Here is a 21512-nt window from a genome sequence, read left to right on the forward strand (position 1 = left end):
TTTGCTCCCTTTAAGTCAGAAAGACTCAATCTTGCCACTTCCATTCAAGAAGTAAAAAAATGCTATTTTCTCTGCAATTAAGCAACTGTTAGTATCTTATGCATTTTAGAAACAATATTTTAACAGCAAATTTTATATTTAATTCTGCTGATCTTTGTATTTCACATATCACATCAAAGTCCTAACCAACTAGCTACAGAGTTATTGTCTTGATTTTCAGATGTCCCAATCACTATTTATAATATTTTTAATGACCATAACCCACAAGTTATATAGAAAAAAAATTTAGCAGTGATGTAAGTTAAACATATGGGAAGTATAGAGGGAATTTACCTTATAGATCTCAACTTGACCATCTTCTCCCCTTCTATTAATTCTACATAGCCAGAGCTGCCTATCCAAAGGTAGCCCTCCTGCCTCTGAATTTATCTCATGTTAATCAGCATAACATCAGGAGAAACGTGAGAGTTTAGGTTATGTATCAGTATATCAAGAAATAAATCACAGAACATCTCAAGTTGGAAAGGACCTATAAGAATCACTGAGCCCAACTCCCAGCAAATGGTTAAACTTAAGAATGCCAAAGGTGATCCACCCTCAAAAAAAATCCTGATAAGATTCAACTATTTTCAGAATTGCTCCTCCAGGTTCTTCTGTCAGGTGCCCTATCCACTAACCTAATGGATAAAAAGTACAATGACAGAAAAGTGAACTTTCACACCTACTGCTTTCTCACACATCGGTGTTTATGAAACATTTTATTCAACATGACACAAAATTGTTTGTCTTCTCTTTCAGGGTGAAAGAATGTAAAAGGTTTGAATTCAGCTCCATTTGAACGTCTACTGCTGAATTGTCCTCTTCAGCAGCTGAAGCAAAAGACCATTTATATCACCTTAGCAACAGGTCCCACAGGCACCAACCTATTTGGGCTTATTTATGGCAGCATCCCCTAGATCCCAAACACGCTCCCGGTCAGGGGGAAGAATTTCTTGTAATTGAGGAAACAGGTTAACCTCAGTGACCCATTCAAACCTTGCCTGTCGTCTTCACTGATGCTCTAGACACCAGAGAACTATTTTGCCTGTTTCCTATGGAAATGCAGGTGATGCCATCTCTCTGCACACATGTATGTCCACAGGCATCCTCGGCTTCTCTGCCTATTTTCAGGCCAATTTCTGTCAAACACAGCAGAGATTATGTTATTACAGTCTGTTACTAGGTTTGGACAGGTTTGATATAAGTATCAGCCAGCTGGGAGAAGGAGCCTGAATTAGCACTCGCACTGAATTAAATGCCACACTGTAAATGCTTCTTGTTAGGTATCTGAGGGTCCACCTAGGCAATGCCCCAAACACAGAGTAAGTCCCATATGGGCCTCTCAACTTAGAAAAATACCCCGAATCCAACCATGAAGGGAGGCAGGCAGGATTTGTCTGTTCCAGTCACGTTCTGATACAGTGAAAATGGAAGAATTACGTGAGGAAAATGAAAAAGAAGTGATTTTTCCTATGTATATAAAGTTTGTGTCACACTTGATGGCTTCTGTGAACAAGAAATGTTCATAATATTGTGAGTCAGAGAAGAAATTTCTTTTTAGCTACCTGCAAATGAGGTCAATTTCTTTCTTAGGTGGTTTTTGACAGGCTAATATTCATGCTCAGCTTATGTGAAAGCTATGGATGTATAGCTTGTCAAGAGCCCTGATTTTTCAGGATTCTCACAAGCTAGACTGAACCACCTGGGAAGGCACCTTCCTCTCCTCCCCAGCCTATCCCTGGCCCCTGCATCGATACGCTAAATTACACAGGTAAGTGAACAGAGAGTCCATCTCCTGTCTGACCAGTTACAACTGTGGTGCTGATGTGGGAAATACCCTAATTTGTGTCAAAGGCAACTTTCTGCCTATGCACCAGAGAGGGATCTGGGTCACAGATACACACGTGAGCGGTGAACATGCTCGTCAAGTCTCACTCACGCCTGTGCCTAGCAGCAAAACACCTCTGCAGCTCTGACACACTAGTGAAAAGAACCGATTTCTCCCTGCTCCATGCATACATCAGAGATTTTATTTTACTTCTACATGTGTCCCTCCGCAGTCAATGCCGAGGTCACGTCAGCATTTCTAGTTTGCTTCCTCAGCCCGAGATACAAGTTCGTTTACAGCAGTTCATCTTTTGCCTTTTCCAGCTCTTCCAACACCATAAAAGCTTCATTTACATTTTTCTTTATTTCCATGAAGTAAAAGACAGACAAGTACACAAACCTGCTGGTGTCAATTATGACTCCTGTAAACACTTACAGTTTGTTTTGTACAATATCCCCTACAAACATTTTACAGTTTATAAATTCCCATTAGTTGATTCTCTGAAGTTTTCTCAATACAAACTGAGAAGTCAGCTTGCATTTTTGGTTTGGTTTTTTTGTTTGTTTTTCTTTTTAATACCGTACATTTTCCCCTTTCTCCAGATTATCCTTCCTCTATTCTATCCTAATAGAAACATGATAGAAGTTTATAAAATACTTGCTGAATGCTATTTAATATTACAGATAATAGGTCCAAAGCAAGTTATCCCCTGCTATGCTTTTTAATGTAATACTTAATTCTTTACACAGAAATTATACTACTTGTTTCATGCACCATTGTTGCAATTAAATTGGAAACTGATAATCAAACTCTTACCAGCAGTCTGTCAGATTTGTATAGCTACCTACATCAAACCTTGAAAATCATTGCCTAAAGTTCTGACAATTTTTTTTCTTCCTTTAGGAGCGGTAGCTGCTGTCCGAAGGGTCACAAAAGGTTTTCCAGCAAAGACAACACTGATGCTAGACACAATCTAAGTTTTACCATTAGGTACACAACAAGACTACAGAATGTTGTGGAGCACACAGAAATCCTTTCTGACAGCTCAGCCCCCAGGGAGTATTTCTGCTGTAAAAACCTTATTTTAATCAGGCAGTAAAAGAGACAATAGATTCCCCTGCTGCTCAGCTAAGCTTCCTCTCCCACCACCTTCCACAACCTGCACAGTAGCTCCATCTCTTCTGTTGCTAAATTCTTGCTTGTCAGAAAAAACACTGCAGAGAGCAGTGGCACATACTGACTGCAGCCAGGACGACAGGAAGAAGCACAGGATATTGTCCTGTACCAACACGCTTCTGCTTCCAAACCCACGGTGCTGCTGCTATCCTGCCAGGCAGCTCTCCCACCGACCGCAAAACGAGCATCATCCAGTAAAGACTCCGAGACCAGGCACTGCAGTAAGAACACTTCAAAAATAGTCAGACTCAGGGCTTTTAAGTACAACCATATCACTTCCAATTAACCCATTCATCACAAGTTTTAAAGTAGCAATATCCAGGAGGAATATAAACAGAGGAAACTGCTTAGAGAGAAAAGAAACAAGTGTTCTGTAAGATAAATGGACATCCCTTTAGTATAACACTTGACCTACCATGCCTGTATTGGTCAAAAAAATGTACGCTAGTTTCAGATCAAAGCTCCAAACCTACTAAACATGTAAAAAATATTATTAGCTCTTCCAGCTCTGATATCTTAGCTCGCCTTGCTGCTTTTACTCCTTGGTATTGTCACACATGAACCATACTATAAATTTCTTTTGCAGAGTTAATAAATTATCATTTTCCTATGCCACCCTCTTCCAAACAGTATGTGTGTTCTATATGCTGGAGACATAAAAAGATCCCTAAGGCAGCAAGAGGCTATTTTGATGTCTTTGAATATTATGGATGGGGCCCAGTGGGAGACTTATTGCAGACAGGAGAAATAAGATGCCAACCCAACAACGACACCCCTGAGATGGCCAGGTCTCAGCTGCTGCAGATGGTAATGATGGCGATGATGACAATATTGATGCTTGTCAGCTACAGTCTGCAAGCTTGTACAACATAAAAACATGCTAACAGGAAAATGATGTATTGAGCTAAAATAGCCTGTTACTCTTCAAGTGGAGTACGCAAAACAAGTAGAGACTTCTACTGGCAATTACACAAGAACTTTACCAATCACTTTGCTAGGTGTCTTTTGCTTCTGCTTTATCTAAGGAAACATGCCATTAATTTTTCTTTTTCCTAGTTTAGTATACCTCTTCAATATGAGCTTCCAAGAGATGTAGTTTTAAGGAGTTACAGTCATCTCAGTCTATGGAACAGGAAGATATAACCAGCTGGATTTCATAAAGTGCTCAGAGTATTTTGAAATTAATTGCATGCTGCCTTTTTATTTTATTATTCAAGGCAATCTTTCAAAAGCTTCAGATAGTGTGTTTCTTTTATCAAGATGCCAAAAATTGCAGTGCTCTTCTGTGAACCCCTACCTTTCTGATCAAAAGGCATCTTGCCATTTGGAGGAAAAAAAAAAAAAAAAAAAATCAGGTTCCCACTCCTATTTAAAGTAATAAAATCAAATGCAGAGAGTTGAATTTCAGCTAAGCTCTTCCTCGCTGATGGAAATGAAGCTATACCACCTGAGAACCTGGACCACTAATAACTTCACTTATTTACATTTATTTTCTATACATTCTGTTAGATTTCTATGGCAGAAATCCCAGTTGTCTGGCAACCATTGAGTATTCCAGATGTATTAGCCTCAGCACACCAGTGAAGGAGCATGACTTGGATGAACTTGGAAAGAACTGACTTCTCCTGTGCATGGCAGCCTTGTTGAAGTGTAGACCCCACGCGTATCGCCACGGCAGGCCTTAGGGAGGAAGACCTTAATAAATCTTGAAACTCTACCCATACTGAACTAACAAGCCATCTTGTCCTTCACCTTACGAAAACAGATTTAACACTTAGTTTCCCAGCTCGCAGCATTTTCAAGGAGCCCAACACAGCAAACAAAGAACCCAGAGAGCTGAAAACTGATTCTTATGGTTGGGTTGAAAGAAAATCTGCCACAGCATCCCCTCACAACCCCTTCCACCCAATTCCTATCCCCAGCGAAGCTGCTACATCACTGAGAGCTGCCCTGGGCTTTCCGGCAAGGGATGAGGTCTGACCTCCCCTACCACACTCATTCTGTTAAAGTAAACAGAACCTCCTTTGGTTTCCCAGCCCTGAGGTTGTGATTTAAGCAGATTTCGATGCTGTCTTTGCAGGAGGAGGGGCAGCAGCCCAGGTGTGCAGCTAGAGCACACTGGCAGGTCACTTCAAACACAGCTGTTTGCACAATGCGGAAAGCTGGAAGCAGCAGCATCTCAATTGCTTTTCCCCTCTGCTTCGCATGTGCGCTTTGCTTTGCATTTCAGCTGTGCCAAGTGGGCACACTTGGCTAGTTACCCCAAATGAGCTGACAAACAGTAGCACAGTTTATTGCGCTGCATTTGATCACAAGCTTATACCAATAATCGTTTGTTGGCTGCAAAGGGAGTAGCACTGCAAAATAAACCAGACTCTCTTAAAAAAAGAGCTGTTGCTGGAAAAAAGGGGGAAGAGGAGTTTGTTAGTAGGCTTTTTGCAGCACCTTGATCCCTAGGAAAGTTCCCTTAGTCTGAACCATAGGAGGATTCCAGGATCCATCCTGTTCCCACCTGCTCTGCTCAACATGAGCTGTTCACACAAGTTGCATTCACCTTTAGAGAAAAAGATACTTTCACACTATTATAACTGGCAGAATGCATGTTTCTCTGGTAAATATGCATGTCCAAATTATCATAATAATAAAATAATGGTTTTAATCTCATAGAATCATAGAATGGTTTGGGTTGGAAGGGACCTTTAAAGGTCATCTAGTCCAACACCCCCTGCCATGAGCAAGGACATCTTCAACTAGACCAGGTTGCTCAGAGCCCCATCCAACCTGACCTGGAATTTTTCCAGGGATGGGGCATCTGCCACCTCTGTGGGCAACCTGTGCCAGGGTTTCACCACCCTCATTGTAAAAAATTTCTTCCTCATATCTTGTCTGAATCTACCCTGCTTTAGTTTAAAACCGTTACTCCTTGTCCTATTGCTACAGGCCTTACTAAAAAGTCTGCCCCAATCTCACAAGTTCACAGCTCTTAAAAAATTTTCTAGTTGGATACAAGATCCCGTAGGTGTGTTCCTCTTGGCTATTTTCTGCAAATATTCTCAAAGCTGTCTGCAGACTGCTGCTGAAAAGCATGGATCTGAAGTGGCCGTGCAATACACACAGGTCATGCTCCCAATGCACAACCCACATCTTTCATTTCTACCCTCAGAAACGATGGTCATTCCAGCAGCTCACGTCCTTACCCAGTGAGTGGAACTCTGCTACCTTATCTTTACGTTGAACTGTTATCAACTACAGCAGGCATCAGAAAGTAACGTTAAATAAATCACATCTTCAGAAAGGAAAAAACAAATGAAGCAGCTGTTGCATTTTTAAACTTCCCATAATCCCAAATAAATATTTCAGTTAATGAATGTGTCTGTGGTAATGAAAAGACGGCAGGTTTCTTAGGAAATACATATTTTTAAAGGTTACAATTTATAATTGTTTCAGCTTTGTACTTCTCTGTTCTTGAGAGCAACTAGTTTTGAGAGAGATGTATTTTCCGATTGTTCCTTTCTACTAAAAAAAAAAAAAAAAATCCGTTTCACAAATGTAATTCCATGATGTTTTGATGCAGCTTTTGTGATTTTCTTACTTTATAATTTTCATTTGCCATGAAAACAAGAAACTAAGACACTTTCAAATTTAACACGCACATGTATACGTGTGTTTTAATTTTACATAATCTCATCCTCCCATCATCTTCCTTTTGCTCTAAGACAAACTACTTATTAACTTTCCATTCCAAGAAAATGTAAGCTCATTAATGAAGATACAGCACTCATGACAGAACACAGCCCCAGACACCAGCGGGCAAGAAGAAGATCCATCTTTTAGAAGAAGGAAATGAGCACACTTCAGGAACATTTCCACAGTGTTTACAAACACGTACATCTTCCTGTTGCAACAGCTGTTAATTCACAGCCTGCTGTACATAATCTGTCTAAAATCAGAGGATTCAGCATTACAATTTCTTCTCACTACAAGAAAATGCATTGAAGAAAATGATGACTATTATCATAACACTATGAAACCCAATAAAAATGCATGTATCTAGTATTACTGGAAACTATTATAAAACATTCTCCCCCATTTTTATGTGACATTATTTTATATTACTGCATAAAGGGAAAGATTCTTCAGTTCTTAGGGATATTAAACCTGGGCAGGCTATGCTGGCACTGCACTGTTTTGCTCGTGTCATCTATTACATATGGGCGTATGGAGGAAAAGGAAGACACAACCTGCCTGAAAGAAAACAAACATGTAAAGTAAAACTGAGAACATTTTTTCCTTCATTCCTAGTGGGCAGTCCACTAGATCGCCCTGTACCTATTGGTCATATGTTCTGCCCCTGATTGCTGAAATTAAATGCATGCCAGAGAACACAAGTGTAAATATTAGAAGCCAGGTATTTATGTCTAACCATGCAGTACCTCTAACATCTCCCTTAAGAAAGGGGAAACAGTCTTCCCTGTTGTGAGAGTATTTGTTTACACCAGTTTAGCAGAGGAAAGGTGCTTTACTGTCAGTTATCAAAGCAAACTGCTAGGGAATGGAGGCTGCAAACACACCCAAGAGCACAGAGACTTTTGTGTCAGAAGTGATTCTTCTCCTTCTTTCTCCTGCCAGTCAGGATTTCCACCCTCTGCTCAGGAGGAGTGTATTTCTTGTTCCCAGAGCAATAATGACAATTTCTATGCAGTGAGGCAGAGCCCACAAAGAGCTCAAAATAAAGCTAGACAGGGGAGCACCCAATTCTGATATGAGAAGTCAAAGAGAGGTTGAGCATCTCTGTGATGGACACCTCTGCAGCACTGCTCTGCTCCGCTCTGAAGGAGAATCTCCATGCCTCCACTGCTGCCAGCTGGAAAAGGCTTCCTATGTGGTTTAAGGAGACAAAGTTACAGCCTCAGTAGAAAGTGCCAGTGGGCATGAGCATAACGGGAAGAAAAAGAAAGGAATAAAACCTCTATATCACACTAATGACACAGGTCTGAAATCCCAAGACTGCACATAGACATGTGCAGAAGTTGAAAAGGAAAAAGAAAAAAGCCCAGACTGAGAGCCATCTTTAACAAAACCTAGGAAAACTGAATCATCTGTTTGCATCACATTTCATCACACTAATAAAGCCAATCATGTTATAGTATCTTCTACAGGCTAAACATTTTCCTACCATTTCCCGAGAGAACTAAAGGTACCCAAATCCTTCTGGAGTTTTGAATGCTTCAATTTAAAGCAAATCAATCAACAAGAGACAGAAAGCATGCCATGAACAAAGCAAATTCTTAATTATTCAAACACCATTGTTTTTGTTCTAATGAAATAAATAGTTCAATAATTAGCTATTAAAAGTCTGCAACAGGTTCCAGTTCTCACAATTTGCCTCTAGCCTCAGCTTCCATTTGGGTCACCATCTGATTACTCCTACTATCAGTTATATTTAAATCTTTCAATAGTTCCATAAATATGCAAAGCTCTTTAGAAGAAAAATACCATGTTTTCAGAGACATGCTGAAGTAAGTTACACGTAAAAAGAAATTCAGGGGTAGAAAACTGACCTACAAAACTAAGCACATGCTTGTTTTATAGCAATTCATTCCAGAATCTATTGCAACGGACAAGACCAAGATCAATATCCCATCAGTGAAGACTGCCTGGGCATTTGGTGAAGGTTATAACCCTACACCGCTGCTGACACACAAGCACTGTCTCGGACACTGCCTCGCTCCCTTCCCAGAATCTGGCATCGAAAGCCACACCCCTGTAAAAACCTTCTCCAAATCAGTTAATTATCACACTTTCTACATAGAATCTTACAACTATTCAGCACTTCACATGCCCAGCCTAATTCAAAACAAACTCCAAGATCTTTACTGCTACAACATGACCCTTTTGTTTCCTTTTCTGTATTTAATTTTGTAGCTTCACTGTTGAGAAACTGCCTATCTTACTATATTACAGCATGCATCTTGGAAGGCTTAAGTTTTCTGTTCCAGCCTATTCCTTCATAGCTCTACTCAGCAGCATCTGAAAGTTTTAATGCAGCAATAACCACCCTCTGCACAGAGCCAACCCTCTCCCACACCCCTTACAGTTTAAACTGACACAGGGAAAAGAAGAATTATCCCTGCTTTGCAGATGTCAAGCTGAAAGCAAAGGGAGAAGTCTTACATTTTAAGAAATGAGGCAGAATGGTTAGAGAAGCGATAGAAAACTTGCTTTCATTCACCAAGGTATCTGCGTGCTCCACGGCTAAGCCAGAGACCTGGAAACAAAACCGAAGCCAAGCATGCCAATGCCACCAAGCTCCAACCACTTGCCGACAATCATGCTCAGAGGGCCTGGGGCAGGGGGCTCACAGCATATTCACTGAGCTGGAAAATGTAGCCTAGCATACAATAGACTAACCAGTCTGAAATACAGTCGATATAAAATCAAGAGGAAATGGAAGATGTCTGTTAGAGGATTACAAGTCTGGTATTAATTTAGAAATGACATGGCAGTGAAAAGGCTAAGGAAACTTAGAGGTATAATAGGGAAATCTGGTCTTTGAACAGAAGAGTTATCAGGTCTCTACAATGTATTTCCAGGTCCACATCTAAAATGCTGGAAAAGCTCTTTGCTACATATGACAAAAAGATCGCAGTAATTTCAGACACCAGCAACATAAATTATAGACCTGAAAGAGAGAGAACTACAGTGACACCTGAGAATTCAATAGAGGAAAAATTCTGTAAAAGGATACCAAGAAATTAACAGATAATATGGAGGAAAAGAAGGGACTAGTGAGATTAAGAGCTAGAAAATGTTTGCTGACATCATGACAAGACCTGTAATTTAAAACACAGCTAGGTAAAACACTAGCAAACGTACAGTAATGAAATAATTGCCTACGAAACAGAGACCCACTGAGGGACCAAATACATCTTTCCATGCTTTGTGATTTCTAAAGGCCAATTTCATCTCAAATGTTTCCTTTCAATCAAGTTGTACCAAGGATTAATTTGTCTCTGTAATTCTGCATGAGGCTGGTGATTACCTTCTTTCTGGGAAAAGAAGAAACACATTACTGAAGATTTGTGAATCGTGGGAAACAGAGTGTTACCCTTCTGGCACAGCCTGGGAGCAGAAGGGAAAGCTTGCTCAGTGGGTATCCCGGGACATGAAGGAGCAAATATATTAAAACCCACCTTTTCTGAAAGCACCTAGAACTCTGGACCACTTGATTTGACTTTAAAATTTGAGGATCCAAGGCCCAGGAGTTACTGTTTAGGAATAGCATGCAACAGCATTAAAAACCTTCACACTATACATACAATACATTTTTTGCAGGCAGCACATTTATGGAAAACCGATGAGGAGCGGCTCAGATGGTTCCTCCCGAAGGGCTGGAGAGACCCGGGGTGAAGCTCTGGGGTGGCCAGGACTCCTTGGAGGGGCAGGCAGACCACAGGTGCCCTTCCGTGGGGGCCAGATCCACCAGCTGTACGCTCACCCAGCACATCCCCGGTGTGGAACAGCAGGGCACCAGCACAGAGGCAGCCCCGTGTCTGCAGCAGGAGCAGAGGCTGCAGCACAAGAGACTTTTTCTTCCCAGACACACGCTCTGCCGAAGATATGCAGCTCCCCCTGTTGAAATCAAAGCTTATTCATTGGGATTTTTTTTTTTTTTGAATTTTCATGTCAAAGTTCAGAACTAGCTATTCTTAATTGCAATATAGGAAACAGTGCATAATTAATGCAGTGCTTCTCAAATTATGGTCCGTAAACTGCTCTAACGACAGTGGCTCTTTTGCAGATGACCAGCAGAGCTGTTACTTCCATAAAGGTGGAATTTGTCCAAACTGAATGCTGGGTTTAAGTAACGGAGCTGGTGCCCAACGCAGCGCTTGCTACACAGATGCTCAGAAGGTTCTTTAAAAGATAGAAACAAAGCAGGTCCCAGGAAAGTAGTCCTTAAAATGACAATCCATTTCCCTTTTTTTCTTTTTGAAGAAAATTTCTGCTTTCCTTGAATCATTTTTCTTATTGCAAAGGTTTTGTCCATTTCTGTGTGTTTTGGCAAAGAAATTAAATAACCCAGTATTTCTGATAAAATAACTATTTTTTAAAAAGCTAGTTTTCAGCAATTTTCAACAACATTTTTGATCTACAACAGTTACTGATCCTGGGTTGGTGGGGGTGGTGGGTAAGGCATTATGAAAAAGCATTTTGGCTGAAACATCCATAGGAACAATTAATCCCACCTAGTTCTAAGCAGTAAAAACTTGGTCGGGTCTTATGCATAACACAGGCTCACAAATTCAGTTCCTGCTGTAAATGCAGTAATTCTGATTGAATTACGTCAAGCATTTTAGAGACGGGGCAACAAGGAAGGAAGAGAGGAAAGACAAAAATTCCAACTAAATGTGATTTTAAAGTTGCCAATGATAAAGCTAGAAAAAAAATCCTCATAAATTGCCCCTGTGGTTATTGACCATTACGAACATTTCAATTGCAAGAGATTCTGGATCAGAAGTCAACCAAGTTCAGCTTCCGCTGACCAGAGTTTTGCAGGGGACTGATGAACCTGTGAAATGACTGACTGGAGAAATCCTGTTCTCACCTAGAGATATGCACACACCATTATCGAGTTGTCACATACCTCCTCTGACAAACTGTATGGATTAGACTTCTTCATTCTCTCAGTATACCACATTTGCCATTTCTTACATCATTTGTGTAATTATTCTCTGTCGTGGTTTAACCCCAGCCAGCAACTAAGCACCACGCAGCCGCTCGCTCACTCCCCCCATCCACTGAGATGGGGGAAAGAATCGAAAAAAGTAAAACTCGTGGGTTGAGATAAAGACAGTTTAATAGGACAGAAAGGAAGAAGATAATAATTATAATAATAGTAATAAAATGGCAATAATAATAAAAAAATTAAAACATACAAAACAAGTGATGCACAATGCAATTGCTCACCACTCACTGACCGATGCCCAGTTAGTTCCTGAGTAGCGATCCACCCCCCCCCCCCCCCGGCCAACTCCCCCCAGTTTATATACTGGGTATGACGTCACATGGTATGGAATACCCCTTTGGCCAGTTTGGGTCAGCTGCCCTGGCTGTGTCCCCTCCTAACTTCTTGTGCCCCTCCAGCCTTCTTGCTGGCTGGGCATCAGAAGCTGAAAAATCCTTGACTTGGTATAAACACTACTTAGCAACAACTGAAAACATCAGCATGTTATCAACATTCTTCTCATCCTAAATCCAAAACATAACACTAGAACATAACAAAGAAAATTAATGCTATCCCAGCCGAAACCAGGATGTTCTCTAAACACACTTTTTCATCATCATTCCTCAAGGAAAGAGAAACAGATATATCATTCCTGTCCCAGACTCACCAGGATCAAATACAGTTTTCATGTGTATCGTGCCTCTACTTAATATATAATTGTTTCAAATTTAAAGGCAGTTTTAGCCACAACATCGCACTGAGAGCTCATGCTGAGCTCTCAACCACTTCAGTAAGTTCTTCTCTACAAGCATGGCCTCTGTTTTCCATTCCCAGCTATGTAACTTTGCAGTGGAAGATGTGTTTAGCTATACTCTTCTTCATAATTTAGATAATTTGTTGCACTTTAGTCATCTCTTCTTCATTGTAACTACTCTTCTATTGCTGCGTGAAAAAATAAAAAGTAATTCTGTTCTTTATTTTTTCCCAAATTTCAATTATGTCAACACTTTTACTTAAATCAACTGTTAGTAACTCTTGAAAATTATGTTTGATGAAATGTATTTTTTCATAAATTATTCTAAATTACTATTGTTACTACTGTACCCATAAGCCCTCATGATGGAGGTAAGCAAGCTCCATACAAACAGAAAACAAAAGTTATTGGCTTCCTCAGCAGGTTTACAGAGTTCTGTACCTTTGGGGTTGATGGGTAAAACGGTATACGGGTAAAGGAACAGAGACAGATCTATAAAAAGGGAAGAGTGGTTGTCATGAGAGGCACTGATCTCAAAACACCAGCTGTTTCACTACCAATGAAGGAAAGGTTAATGGAAGGTCTCGAGAAAGAATAAGACAGACATTTACCAGCAAAAGGAACAGCTTGAAAGAAGACACCACACACCTTGGAAATTCAACAGAGTCAGAAAGCCAAAGGAAAATGAGATTTCCAAGAAGGCGGCATCTGCCATTGCACACGCGCAGCCGTGAGGGAGAGGGTGCCTCACTGCCGAGAAAACACTGAACTCTTTGGATCAGAGAAAACATCTCTGTCTGCGGTCCTTATGCATTTCTGATATGAAATCCTGCCAGGCCAAGGCCACAGCCTTTGTAATACACAAGAAGACAGAAGCAGCTCATCACATTAAAGAAGGAAACAAATATCAGATGTGCACATGTATTTAGTGCTCCTCCTCCATCTGTGAAGTGTGCCAAAGCATGTCACTTGGTGGAGCACTGCTTCCCTCTGGAAACAGGACCAAATTCTGCCATATCACAAATTTTGAGACTGCTTAGTAGAGAGAGACTTACTTCTAAGCCTCTTCAAACTTAGAGCTGTTATCCTTGCCTTATCCTACTCTCTTTAGCAAAACTGTGTACTACACATAATTTGAAAGGGTATTTAAACTCTGGTATTTGGATATAACTGTCTCTACTCTGTTGTGACAATGGACAAAGCTTTTCAGAGCTTTGTCTTTGGTTATCACAGAAAAATAGAAGACATGGGGTAAAAAAAAAAAAAAAAAAAATCAACAGATGGATAGTAATATTGACAGCTCTGAACCCTGAAAAATCATCAGTCATTCTCTGTAAGGATCCTGGTGTTTGAATTGCATTTTAATTGCTCTGTGAGCTTCTGAAGTGCCTTTAGGACATATTTAAAGCTTTTCGTACTATCTGGTTACAAGGAGAAACACTATATATTAGAAAATCGATGATAAAACTGGAAACATTGAAAAGGTATAGGGTCTGCACATCTAATACTTGATTTTCATACTAGAGACAAGAATCTTCCCTCTTCCATCAGTATTTAACAGTCTACATAACCCTAGGCTCACATTTGTATTTTTAAACCTCCAATATTAGGATTAGAAATGAGACAAAACCTATTTTCTCCTCAATTATTAACTAGACATGAGAAGTGTTGGCTGCAGAACTCAGGAGAGCAGGTTCTCTCAGACACCGATGCTTTGTCACTCATTTTAAGCTGACAAAAAGCTTTTCTGGAGCTTGATGTTACTTTCCCTTTTAGTGATGTTCACACTTAATTAGTATAATTAATATTTACTCATTCAATTAATAAATTCTTGCACAGTGATGTGTCAGAATTGGGATCAGAGGCTAACAAGATACAAGCTATATTAGACAGTCCCTGCCCCAAAAGACAGCAAGGTACCACAAAAGCCTGAAAAACACTCGAGGAAAGGCAAGCAAACCAAGATAAACAGTTAACCCAGAAAATCAGGGACAGAAACAAATAGGAAAACCAAATAACGTGATCCTGAAACTGAGAAACAGTTTTGTTCTCATCTGAGCCTGTCCTGTTTTTCTTCACTCCACTTAAGTGCCTCTGCTCCTAAGAGCAAGACGCAGTGCAACTCCCGACCCGTACCATCCTTCAAAGAAGGTTTCTGCCTCTCAGAGAAGTCAGCCTGTACCTCACATAGCACCTGTCGCCCTAGGCTAGCTTTCTCTCTAGTCTGCCTTAGTGTGCAAAATATGCAAACCAAGTTGCATTTTCCTCATTAAAGAATTAAGTAAAGTATGAATAAAAATACATTAACTCCCACCTATCAGGCTTCCATAGATTGTTTTATTTCTTTTAAGTAGCCTTCATGATCCGTACTTTGCAAAATAGAAATTGGAATTCAGAATTGTTTGAGTTCATTTGGAAACCTTCAGCTATGCAGATCTATGTGCGTAAGAAAGACTTCTGACATTAATAAGAAGGCAACATGCTCTTAAATTACTAGTATTAAGTTGTTCTGGAAAAGATACCAGAAATTCAATTATATGAGATATACAAGATTGTCCTGGTTTCAGCTGGGATAGAGTTAACTGTCTTCCTAGTGGCTGGTACAGTGCTGTGTTTTAAGTTCAGTATGTGAAGAATGTTGATAACACTGATGTTTTCAGTTGTTGCTCAGTAGTGTTTAGACTAATGTCAAGGATTTTTCAGCTTCTGATGCCCAGCCAGCGAGAAAGCTGGAGGGGCACAAGAAGTTGGCACAGGACACAGCCAGGGCACCTGACCCAAACTGGCCAACGGGGTATTCCATACCATGTGACGTCCCATCTAGTATAGGAACGGGGAAGTGGGGGCAGGGATTCGCCGCTCGGGGACTGGCGGGGTGTCAGTCGGCAGGTGGTGAGCAATTGCACTGCGCATCATTTGTACATTCCAATCCTTTCATTATTGCTGTTGTCATTTTATTAGTGTTATCATTATCATTATTAGTTTCTTCTTTTTCTGTTCTATTAAACCGTTCTTATCTCAACCCACGGGTTTTGCTTCTTTTCCTGATTTTCTCCCCCATCCCACTGGGTGGGGGGGAGTGAGTGAGCGGCTGCGTGGTGTTTAGTTGCTGGCTGGGGTTAAACCACGACAAAGATCAATTAAAAAAATCCATAACACAAGATCATAAAGAGGAGAGAATTACTATCTCCCCTTAAAATAAAAACAAATCCAACAACTTGGTGACACATTCTGAAGAGAAAAGGTAAACATTTTCCATTTGCTAAAATCATTTTTTCCATCTGCAAAGATCCAAGGGTTTTTGTGTCCAAGCTAATAAAGTATTCAAACAGCTCCCAACTCCTTCTCAAGGTCTAAATAATCTCATTTTTGTGATTCAGAGGTAAATGCAATGTTTACAGTATTCAATTAATCTCCAGACAGCTGACAGAGTTAATAACATCTTGGTTGGGCAAATGGAAGTGAAGAAAAAAAAAAAAAAAAAAGATTAATACCAGCCACAGTTGCTTGTATCATCAGCCTTTGCTGCAAAGACTGGGAGGTGGTTCCAGAGCAGTTTCCTACTTTGATGGCCATTTAGTCACATTGAGTAAGCAGAAATAAGCCCAGACAGCTGAAACAGCAGCACTGTTCACCCGCAGCCATCCTCTCCTTGCACTTCAGAGTGTGTTATCATCACAGAAATGTCATGAGTAACTTTTTTTTTTTTTTTTTTTTTTTTAAGAAATGACATCTTCAACCAATTGAAAGTAAGAATCAGCCATGGTACTTGGCTTGACTATTAGAGTAGCAGTCACAGTGAGCGATCACTTAAAAACGAAAATGGTATGTTTAAATTAATACTCAAAATCAAAGTATTTTTTAAAGCCAGCTTTTAATTACTCACCTTTTGAAACCAGGCCTATACAGAGGTTGTCTACACTCGACAAAGGAAAGAGAAACTGTGCATCAAGCATGTTTGGCTGTCTGGCTTATAGCAAAAAATAGTTGATTTCAGTAAATATCCATGCACCCATTTAGAGTCCTCCGAGTCTTGCACAGACACTACCCAGCAGATGTGCGCTGGTAATCTCATAAGGGTGATGAAACAAGCAGCACCTTGAATTGTACATTTGAAGAAATTTTGCAGAACAACAGGCTTTAACTCCTTTCCTAGTCTTCTCTTCCAAAACATAACAAGAGTAGATTTTCTGCAGATTCCCCAAGATTACGGGTGTAGTTATCCTAACAAATTTGCAACACTGTTGCAACACCTGTCTAAATACTGATAAAGGTTTATTTAATGCAATGATAAAGGTTTATTTAATGCAATGTTTATTCTCCTTGTAACAGAGATATCCATTTGAAATACATTTAGAACATCAAACAAAGCACAGACAACAGAAAACAAAGACAAATCACCATATGAAGTACCAAAACCATCTCAATCTACTTCCTGCACCAAAGTTTTGACAGTACGGATAGAAAAGTGTATTAAATTAAACCCCAACAGATTTTGTTGCTACAGGTGAGAAAATGGAAAAAAAATTATACTCAATTTGGACTTCACAATTTTTCACCTCAAGTATGCTAAAAGGTAAATTTAGATTTTTTGAAACATAATCAATTATAGATGATGCCTACAACTAAAGGAGGATCATTCAATCAAAGATCACTGACAGTGTGGTATATGTTATTGGTCTATCTCAGCCTCTATGCTAGATATACCATTGTCAAACTTAATTGTGGTTACTTGAAGTGAAACAGATGCATTAAAACATGCTGCCATATTATGTTAACAGATCTGAAGTTGTATAGTGTCATTCCATTACATTGCATCTTAAACTGATTTAATACTGTGTAATACAACATGACAAATTAGTAAACAAAGGATAACAAGCCTGCCTACCTGATATCAAGTTAGTTTGCAAATTAACATCACTGTATATAGAAGGGAACACCTTCCCTCTCTACTGACTGTTTAAGAGTACTTTTCTGTATACCTGACCAAGGTATTGCCCTAGCATTTGCATTTCTGATGACCTCCTTAGTTTATATTCCTGTAGCAGCCCTGTAAAGCAAGTAGAATCATTTCCCATTTCATAGACATGAGGTTAAGCAACAAAGAAAGCCTAAAGGATATATCCAAAGTCAAACAAAAAGCCTTTGTGAATACTATTTTCCCAGCCTCTGGCCAAATCTAACCACAGGACAATCCTGTATTAAGTCTTAGGATTGCAAAAGTCACGATTTACAGTAGAAAAGGATTTACTCAAAAGAATGAAAGTATCAAGGAAGCAACAGATGCCTTATTGCACATGCCACCCAGTCGTGCACACATGTCCCTGGCCTCATGAGCAGCCAACCCCACCCTTCCCATCTGAGCCAGGCAGCTGCACTCCCACACAGGAGATGAGGTATCTAGCAAGATGAGCAAAGACCATCAGATGCTGGAGACTATTTAGGGAAGGTATCAGTATATACTTCTTCCATACCTATATCCTTCCTTAGGTATATGGTACTAGACACTGTCCGTAAAAAATGAAACAGAAGAAGGACTGCAGACTAACAGACAGACCTTTGACTTGATGCAACACAGCTATTCCTATGACCCAGAGAAAGAGCTTCACAAGACAAACATTAAATCTAATGATAGAGTATAACTTATGCTTCAAAGTGGAGACAGTGGCATACTTGGTAAAACACGAGCGTCACAGTGACAGCAAATTCATGGTGGAAAAGCAGATACTAAAAGCTTGGTAATAAACCACCGGTGCTCCCTATCCCTGGTCCTCTAGTACCACCTGGGCCTCAGGCAGATCTGTGTCAGGGACCTCCTCTCTGCCGGCACAGGCAGTGCAACCGCAGCAAAAGGCTGCGGTTCAATATCCACAAGAGCCCAAACTCAATTCCAGCTGACAGTGACCCTCCCAAGGCTGACAGTGACCCTCCCAAGGCTGACAGTGACCCTCCCAAGGCTGACAGTGACCCTCCCAAGGTGTTCCAGCACACAGGTTTTTCCAGAGGGGTAATGAACAAGGAAAGAGATAACTGCCAAATCCTCCTTCCCTGGTGTTCAAAGAACACAGAACCTCTGAGTTTTCAGTGGAAAACCCAGAGTGGGATATGCCCCCTCCTGGAAACAAGCTTTTGCACTGTATTTGAACATCCTCATATCCCTGACTCTGTATTACACAGATCCAGCAGGTCTCCGAGGTAAAGCAGGGGACCGAGTTGGCAGACACTGCTACAATCAGGCTGAAGGCTGCTGTACCTTAATCTGATTACAGGCAGAAAATAACATGCAGACCTCTGTGTGGCACAGACTCACCTTTGACTCCTACAATGCAGGGCTGAGCGGTAGTGTAGCAGTATTTTGACAGACTGATCCACTGCTTGCAGACAAGAACATCATAAGTAGTATAAGCACAGTCCTACCGAGCATGGGAATAAACCCCATTCTCCCTTTCTTTTACACCTTCGCTTGTGGCTGCCAGTTTTCTTCCATCTCCGTTTTCTGTGGAGAAAGTCAGAGGAGTTAAATCAGTATGCAGGATAAGGAGACAAAGGCCAATCGCCATAATTCCCACTAGAAACCAGGTAGGGAGACTTAGAGCCTAACAACGAGGAAAAAAATAGATTAAAAAGAAAAGCAATCTCCCCCAACTGGAAGAATGCCATGCTGTAGAAGGCCAAAACAAGTGCTTGAAGCTGCATTTCAAATCCATGGGTGACTGTTATCTCAAAACAGTGTTTTGAGAACAGAAGAGATTCTCCTCAAATTATTAAATTGATTTCAGATGAGATCCTTCTGGCAGACCCATGAGAAGCTGTTAAAGCCCACAACAAATCTAGCCTCTCAGATGAGATGCGAAAGACAAGCACTCTCCACCCCAGCTGTGAGCAGGACTTGCACACCAGCAACTTTTGGCACTTACCTCACTCCATGCCAAACTGGGCTTGAAATTCAAAATCCAACTCCCCAGTGGTTTGGAACCAAAAGCAGGAAGAGAGAGGGAAGAGACAGTCAGGTGAGAACTTGCGCTACTGGAAAATCATCAGTCTGCCTTGAACTCTGAGCAACATAGTTTCTCCACCTCAAGGACATGCTTGGTGACTGCTGTCAGATGGCTCTGACAGTTAAGCCTCTGATGCACCAAACCTCAGCACATGTGAAGATTGGCAAACTGAAGCCATTGACTTGATAAGCTTCAGCAAGGAGAACGCCATCTGTTTCAAAGCCAAAAGGCAGCTCTAAGACAAGTTCGGTCTCACTGTTCCATTTTCATCTGGACTGGAGCTTTAGTTTGGCCTCATCCAATGACTCGTGATCAGCATCTTTAAAATTCAATTAGAAACAAAGATAAAGCTGTAAGTACAGACATACTCAAAGCTGCAGTCTTTTCTATTTGCTTTTTTTTGGCTAACAGTTCGGTCACTATGGAGTCAGACTACTTAAATAGGTTTTAAATCTTGCAGGCCTTTGAAGACGTTAGGTCACACAGAGAACAACTGTAGTAGACAAAGTTTTGGCAGTTTATAATTATCTCTTGGGGTTTCTCTTACAGGTAATTACATGAGATTCTCTTTTACAGTTCAACTAATTAACACAACTTCCTTCATTCATTAATGTCACCAATACTCTGGCCTCTGCCCTGCAAGGGTGCCCTCATGGACATGGAGACGTAGAGAAAATCGGAAGGGTCCTGTTATCTTTAAATGCCTTGCAAAATCTCCAAGACTTACTTTCATCACTGTTTTCCCAACCGCTTTGGTTCCAGGCCAAGACAGCAATTAAATGCACACTGCTATTTAAAAACATGGGAATAACCAGACTGAAATTAAACAAAACAACTAATCTAGTAAGTAAAAAAGCAGAGTTGTATCTTGGACACAGCTACATTTCATCTCAGTGCAGAGAAACTGAATTTCATTTCCTACACATCAAATAGCTTCATACTCTGGAAAAGTCTGAAGTCGAGATCTAGGAATGAACAGCAAGTGGAGACTTCTTTTTGCTTTCTATGGAAGCAATTCTTTCAGTTTTATTTGTAAAACCAGCTAAACCTACCACTCAGACTTTTCTGCTGGAAGACTTCTTAACATACATAGATACTGTAATCTAAGGACAAGCACCATTCTGTGCTGAGTGGCCATGACAATCCATTAAATGAAGCAACTATATTAGGAAAATATGTCTGCTATTTTATTAGCTGTTCTGAGGCAGACATGATGATCTGAGGCTAGAAGATTTATACAGACAGTATATTTTATTAGATCAACTGCTGGAACTGGGGGGGGGGGGGGGGGAAGACAAGCTCTCAGGCACACAAGCCATGAAGACAGTTGTCCCCATTACAGCAGTCAGTCTAATAAAATATATTACCTCTTACTATAAACCTTCCTTCTCTGTAATTTTAGTCATTGCTAATGCAAAAAATTTTCTTTAAGTGACTCATGCTTGCTTTTTTTTTTTTTTCCATTTTCTTCTTTTCTGAGGAGAAGTTACACCTCAGCTATACAAGAACCCGAGTACACAGGAGGCTTCTGGAGCACATCAGTCACTTAAACCTAGCACTGGTGCTAGCACTCACTGTTCGCATTGTCACTGCTGCCTCCAGCTGCATCAGCAGGAGGATGCCACTGCCTCTGGGGTGGAGTGATTAGCACAAGGCTGCTCTTATCCTTGTGACTCCCCACAGCTCAGTCTCTGCCACCAGAAAAACATGTAAATATCCTATTGATTTCAAGAGAACTACACCTGAGTTTCTCCCTCATTGCAATTCCTAAATTTCTTGTTTGCTCCTTCCCGTATATGTACTGCCAAGATACTTTGCCTTAGCAAGCAGTGTAATAACCTCTCCACTGACAGGGGATGTGTATCTTGCTCAGCTGTGTCAAAGGTTCACTTAAAAAATACCCTATGTGACCTTGATGTAGATTTAATCTGTCATTGTACACTCAGTTTAGCTCCAGTCTTGCCTTTTTGCAGTCCTGTCCTAAAAAAG

General features: G+C 40.5%; 1 long non-coding RNA gene across 1 annotated transcript in view; it reads right to left on the reverse strand.

Moving 5' to 3' along the window:
• The window catches only part of LOC128137710 (uncharacterized), a 56075-nt gene extending 36285 nt beyond the window's left edge, over positions 1-19790 (reverse strand). Inside the window, exons 1-2 of the long non-coding RNA XR_008233806.1 lie at positions 19443-19790; positions 18836-19021 (exon numbers count right to left, since the gene is read on the reverse strand). This is a non-coding gene — a long non-coding RNA (uncharacterized LOC128137710). The remainder of the gene's footprint in view (positions 1-18835; positions 19022-19442) is intronic.
• Between the last annotated feature and the right edge of the window lie 1722 nt (positions 19791-21512).

This window comes from Harpia harpyja, chromosome Z (genome assembly GCF_026419915.1).
Source record: "Harpia harpyja isolate bHarHar1 chromosome Z, bHarHar1 primary haplotype, whole genome shotgun sequence".
NCBI lineage: Eukaryota > Metazoa > Chordata > Aves > Accipitriformes > Accipitridae > Harpia > Harpia harpyja.